Here is a 6656-nt window from a genome sequence, read left to right as displayed (position 1 = left end):
GGCTTTCTATCCTAGTCACTAATAACAATAATTAACAAAAATTTATCCTATTTCGTCGTCTCCAATGTTGGAAGAAGGTGTAAGTTATCTTCCATGAGAGAAAGTCAAACAAGACTAGTTAATCTAAATCCAAAAATCCCAATCAACTTACTAATGGAATTAGCAAGAGATTAAAGTCAATGGAAGTCATATTAACTAACAACTCTAGATCACCAACATGAATTGGGTATTCATGACTCAAGATTACCTAATCATTCTTTCCAAGCCTAGAATGCTCAAAATCTACTCTAACATCCAACCAAGCATTTTGTCAAATACTTGGAAGGCATAAAAGGAAAGCATGGTAAAAGTGCGAGAAATATAAATCTACTAACTACCAATTGCAAGGAAATTAAAATTCACAACTCAAATTAACAATAAAAGAACATCAAACATCAAATTCCATTAAATGTAAACCAAATCCAACATGAGCATTCATAAACATGAAAGAAGCATAAAAGTAAAATTAACAAGAGAACCAAGAAGAATTGAAGTATTAGAACAAGGAATTGCAAAAGAAACAAGATGAAATCAAGTAATCAAATCTAGATCCAAGAGAAATTAACATAATCCTAAACCTAATTCTAGAGAGAAGAGGGAGTTTCTCTCTCTAGAAAACTAACTAAAGGCTCATTATGACTAACTAAGTGCTCCCCCATTTGCTCAATCTTCAATTCTGCATCAAATACCCTCAGAAACGAGTTGGAATTAGGCTTGGGCAGCTCAGAAATCACCCCCAGCGATTTCACTTTAAGTGGGCCACGTGCGAACATCGACGCGTACGCGTGTTTGACGTGTACGCGTCGCTTGGCTATTTCTTATCCATGCGTACACGCCATGTACGCGTACGCGTCGCCATGCAACTTCACTTCCACGTGCACGCATCTGCGGTGCGTGCGCGTCCATTATATACTCCCAATCCTTGTTTCCTCATGCATTCTCCACTTTGCATGCTTTTCTCTTCACTTCTTCCATCCAATACTTGCCTTATAAACCTGAAATCACTCAACAACACATCAAGGCATCGACTGGAATTAAAGTGAATTAAATTCACCAATTTAATGGGCCTAAAAAGCATGTTTTTACACTTAAGCACAAATTAAGGGAGAATTACAAAACCATACTATTTCATTGAATAAATGTGGGAAGAGGTGATAAAATCCCCTAAAATAAGCACAAGATAAACCACAAAATTTGGGTTTATCAAACCTCCCCACACTTAAACTAAGCATGTCCTCATGCTAAAATCAAGAAAGAAGCAAAGGGTATTAACATTTATTCAATTTGAACTACCTAAATGTATCCTATCTAAATGTAACTATCTATATGAATGCAATCACTTGGTCAAAATAACTCAACTTCCAAGAGAACATGTGTAGGCATAAGGGCTAGAACAATAGGAATCAATTCAAACCAAACCAAACCCACAATTGCATTGAATTATCAAAAAGATTTACAAACTTGCATGAAGAAGAATGATCATAGTAAAACCATGTAATTGAGCAATCGAACCCTCACCAGATGTGTATCCGCTCTAATCACTCAAGTGTTTAGGGGTTGATTTACTCAATTCTTCCCTAATCATGATTTCCAAGATTTGTTCTTTATCTAACAACCAACAATCATTCAATGCATGCATACAATCATCATGAGGACTTTCCATAAGGCTGCAATGGGGTTAGGGTCAAGGTAGGGTCATATATGGTTAAGTGGACTAAAATTTGCATGACATAGAGATCTGACAAACAATTCCTTGAACTAACCATGTCAACGCATATCACGGGAAACAAAACAGAAATGGAAATGCTAACCACAATAACCTAAGGATTGAACTTGGTGTAAGTCAAGTAAATCTCAAATTCAAAGGTGTCAAGTTCAATTCTAGGTGGCAAGTTAGGAACAAAACCATTTTCTAGAAATTTAGGCAGCATTCCGGCAGTGATTCGGGTGTTCTTGGATAGCAAAAAGCAGCAAAAATCACATACGAATCCAAGAATTGCATCAAACATGATAAAAGTATGAATTACATATGCACAGGCAACATCAAACACAATTTACACAATTGAAGCTCATCAAGGCAGCAGTGAAAAAGCAGCATGGCAGTAGCATAGTTTCACAGAGCATCATACTAACATCACTCAGCAAACAAGCAGTATTGAGTAAGTAAACACAAACGGAGCACTTATCAGGCCTAGAATCTTCTAACCACAACCTATCTACTTAACAGCATACATTTCTATCTAACCTAACAAATAGAATTAAACAGTAATCTAATCAAAAAATTGATAGACAAAATTAATAAAAGAAAGTAAAGGAACAAAGCAGAAGGCAGTGGAAAACCTAGCAGGGTAGCAGAAGCAGAATTGGAAATGGTAAGAGGAGGAAGGGACGAACGAGGGAAGGCAGAACCACCAAGGACAGCGGCCTGGCTCGTGGCGGCGCAAGTGGCGGCGCGGGCATAGTAGGGGGTAGAGGAATGGGCGCTCTGAGCAGAGGAGTGGTGAAGCGATAAGGGAGAGAATGGTTGAAGAAGAAGAAGAAGGTTGGTGGTGGTTGGTTCACAGGCGGCGACAGAGGTGGCCGGACGGTGACGAGCAAAGAGAAGCAGTGAGAGGGGTAAAAGAGGTAGAGGTGAGAAGAGAAGAGGGAAGAGAAGATAGAAGGGGGAAGGAGTGGTTGCGGTGGGTCGGTGGCAGGATGAGGTCGCCGGACGGTGGCTGATGAACGGATTTTTGCTAGTAAAGAATTCACAATAAATTCCCGTTGCTAGTATAGTTTCTAAACCAACAAAGAATCCTTTCATACAAAAAATTTGGTTGTCACTAAAACAAACCCAATAAAATTAAACCGAAGTACTTAAACCTCGGGTCGTCTCTCAAGGAATTGCAGGGAGGTGTAGTTATTATTGATTGTGGAAAAGTATCTTTTTCGGTTTTTGAAATAAGGAACAAGGAAAGTAAATTTCAAGAAAGTAAACTAATAATTAAGAAAGGCTCTTGGCAAGGTATGAGAACTAGAAGTCCTATCCTAGTTATCCTTATCAATTGTGATGAGAATTGTCCATTGCTCCCACTTAGTTAACCTTTAACTATGAAGGAAAGTCAAGTGGATGAATCAATTTGATTCCTCAAGTCTTAGTCAACTCCTAAGGAAAGACTAGCTTTAGAGGGATCCAAATCAACTAGCAACTTCCCAATTATCAATCAACAAAGGAGTTTGATAATTCAGGAGTCTCTAATTACTCAACCAAAACCAAAAGGACATAAAAAGCTAATTTAAAACCCTCCCAAGCATTTTATCAAACACTTGCAAGGCACAACATAAAGGCATAGAAAAGCGATAAGAGAATGTAAATACCAAAACCAACAATTGTAAAATCAATGATAACAAATAATAGAAGAAGCAATAAATATGAAATACCTCAACTTGCATTAATAAGAAATTGAATCTAACATGAAGAGTTCATAAATTCAATTGGGATGATAAATAAACTAGAATGCTAAGACAATTAAAAGTAGAAGAGAAACAAAATTAAAGGAACATTGAACCTAGAATTGAGAAGAAATAAACCTAAAACTAAGAGAAATCCTAAAACCTAGAGAGAGGAGAGAGCCTCTCTCTCTAGGAACTACATCTAAAACTTAAAATTGTGTGTATAAATTTTGTGTGAATGAATGATTGAATGATTCCCCCACTTTGTAGCCTCTAATATGTGTTTTCTGGGCCAAAAACTAGGTCCAAACTCAGCCCAAAATCACCCCCAGCGTTTTCTGCATTTTCTGCACGTGGCGCATGTCACGCGTACGTGTCAGTCACACATACGCGTCGATTGACAAAAATCCTGGTTACGCGTACGCGTCAGTCACGTGTACGCGTCGCTTGTCTTCTGCACTAGTCACGCATACGCGTCAAGTACTCGTGCGCGTCGATCCTCGCTGGTTAGCTCCTTAGTTTCTTGTGTTCCTTCCATTTTTGCAAGCTTTCTTTCCATCCTCTAGGCCATTCCTACCTTATAAAGCCTGAAAACACTTAACACATATATCAAGGCATCGAATGGTAATAAGAGAGGATTAAAATTAGTAATTTAAGGCCAAAGAATCATGTTTTCAATCATAGCACAGAATCAACAAGGAAAATGTAAAACATCTGAATTGTCTGAATAAGTGTGAGTTTAGTGGATAAAATCCACTCAATTAAGTACAAAATATACCACGAAATAGTGGTGCATCAAATCCCCCCACACTTAAACATTAGCATGTTCTCATGCTAAGCTCAAGGAGACAAAAGAATGAATGGCGGAAAGTAAGACTCATGAAATGTAACCTATATATGCAACTATATGCTAAGATGTTTCTGTCTACTTGGTTAAAAGTAAACAAGTTCTCCAAGACAAACATAAATCAGATTCCACTAATTCGAACCATGCAATAAAAGACAACTAAACTTGTAAGAAGATAGCTCATGAAAGCAGGGAACATAAAATCAAGCATTGAACCCTCACTGGTAGTGTATATGCACTATAATCTCTCAAGTGTCTAGGGTTAATTCACTCTATTCTTCTCTAGTCATGCTTTCTAGACTTTGTTCTTCATCTAACCAGTCAACAAAAATTTTGTACACCAATGCAAACATCATGAGGTCTTTTCAAGGTTGTAATGGGACTAAGGTAATGGTGAGGATATATGTATGGCCAAGTGAGCTAAAATATGAATCTTTGATTAACCTAGGCTTTCACCTAACACACACATCCTATATATATGAAATTATTCCTAGCTTCCCATAATTCCCACTTTTGTATCACATACTCATGTACCAAATATTCCTTTAGTTTTATCACATATGCATTGATCTTTTATTAAACATAACATTGGAGTAATTTTGTCCCTTTATTTATTTATTTATTTATTTATTTAAATATTTTTAGTTTTTCATTTTTTTTTTATTAAAAATATAAAAGTAAACATAACATATCAATGCACATAGATTTTTTTAATTTTTTTGGTCTCACATAAGTAGGTACCCAAATTCCCAATATTTTGTCAATGAAACATTGTACACTTTCATCAACCCAAGTTCCCACAGTTCCCCACACTTAATTGACACACAATCTCTATCTTAAGCTAACCAAAGATTCAATTGGAGTAATTAATTGTTTTCCGCTTAAGGCTAGTAATGTGGTAAAATACAGAACAAATGGGGATTAAAAGGCTCAAGGTGGCAAACAAAGGTGACTGAAATGGTAGGCTATTTACGATAAGTGACTAATAACAAATGATGGCCTCAATCATATGCAAGCATGTAAATACACTAAACAATGGACATATAGAATTGAACAAAATATAGATTACAATCATAGAGAAGGGAACAGACAAGAATAAAATATTATGGTTAAATAATATAACCATGTAATTAAGCTCAAATCTCACAGGTTGTGTGTTCTTTAGCTATAATTCATGTTCCAAATTACAATCTTCAAACAAGTTTAACAAAAAAGTTTTAATTTAAATTAGTGACATTCTATAAAAAGGGTCTTGAAAAAGAACTTATCACTCTAACCAAGTAGTGGTAGAAGAACATGCACAAAATCAAACAAACATGCAATCAAACATGCAAATACAACAACTAATTTAACAAGGAAAATTAAACATTGGTGTTGAAATAGGAAATAACTAACCCACAGAAGTCGGTATTGACCTCCCAACACTTAAAGATTGCACCATTCTCGGTGCATGCTAAGATGTGCAAGTGGACAAGCTGCTACAACTGATACTTTTCTCCAAAGATTATGCAAATGGATTTGTCTGTCGCCCCATTGAGAAGCTTCTCTTTTTCTTTCTCGGTGGCCATCCTGAAAGAAGAGAAAAAAGAAGAAGAGTAACCCAGAAACAAAGATAGAAAACAATTAAAATATGGGTGGTTAATGCCAAATAATGAGGATTACAATTACATGGTAGCTACAACATGCAAGTGAGAAAATAGTAGAAGCAAATGGCATATCAATAGTGCAAAAATTGCAACGATGGGGAAGAGATAGTAGGTCATGAAAGACAATATAAATTCATGTCAATGCAAAAGGAATACAGGTATCATAAAAATTGGCATTTCACAAATAAATAATATCACCCAACAATGTTAAACAAGTCACTAAGCACCAAAATAATACCAGAAAAGATACAACAGTTGAATAAGAACATTTGACACCAATGGAAAAAGAATACTTTAGAAAAGAAGATAAAAATATGCACAAAATTAAAATGCAATGAATGAAAGTATGCAAATAAATTAAGTAAAATAGAATGAAAGTGAAGAAGGATGAGAAGTTAAAGAGATGAAGAAGAAGAAAGTAAGAAAGTAGGAGGAAAGAAGGAGAAAGGATAGAAGAAAGAAGTAAGAATTTAAAAACAGGGCGCGACGCGTACACGTGGATGGTCTGAAGGCGAAAAGACGCGCACACGTCAGAGATGCGTACGCGTGGTGTGATTTTGTAACTCTAGCACAGTTCCAGCGCGAGGGCAGCACAACTCTCGGGTCAAACACCCATTAACGCCGATTGCCATATCCGTGCGTGCGCGTGCTTGACGCGTACGTGTGGATTCCCCAAGTTGCAAGTGACGCGT

This window comes from Arachis ipaensis, chromosome B09 (genome assembly GCF_000816755.2).
Source record: "Arachis ipaensis cultivar K30076 chromosome B09, Araip1.1, whole genome shotgun sequence".
NCBI classification, from domain to species: domain Eukaryota; kingdom Viridiplantae; phylum Streptophyta; class Magnoliopsida; order Fabales; family Fabaceae; genus Arachis; species Arachis ipaensis.
The sequence above is the reverse complement of the archived record's forward strand: the minus strand, read 5'-3'. Positions refer to the sequence as shown.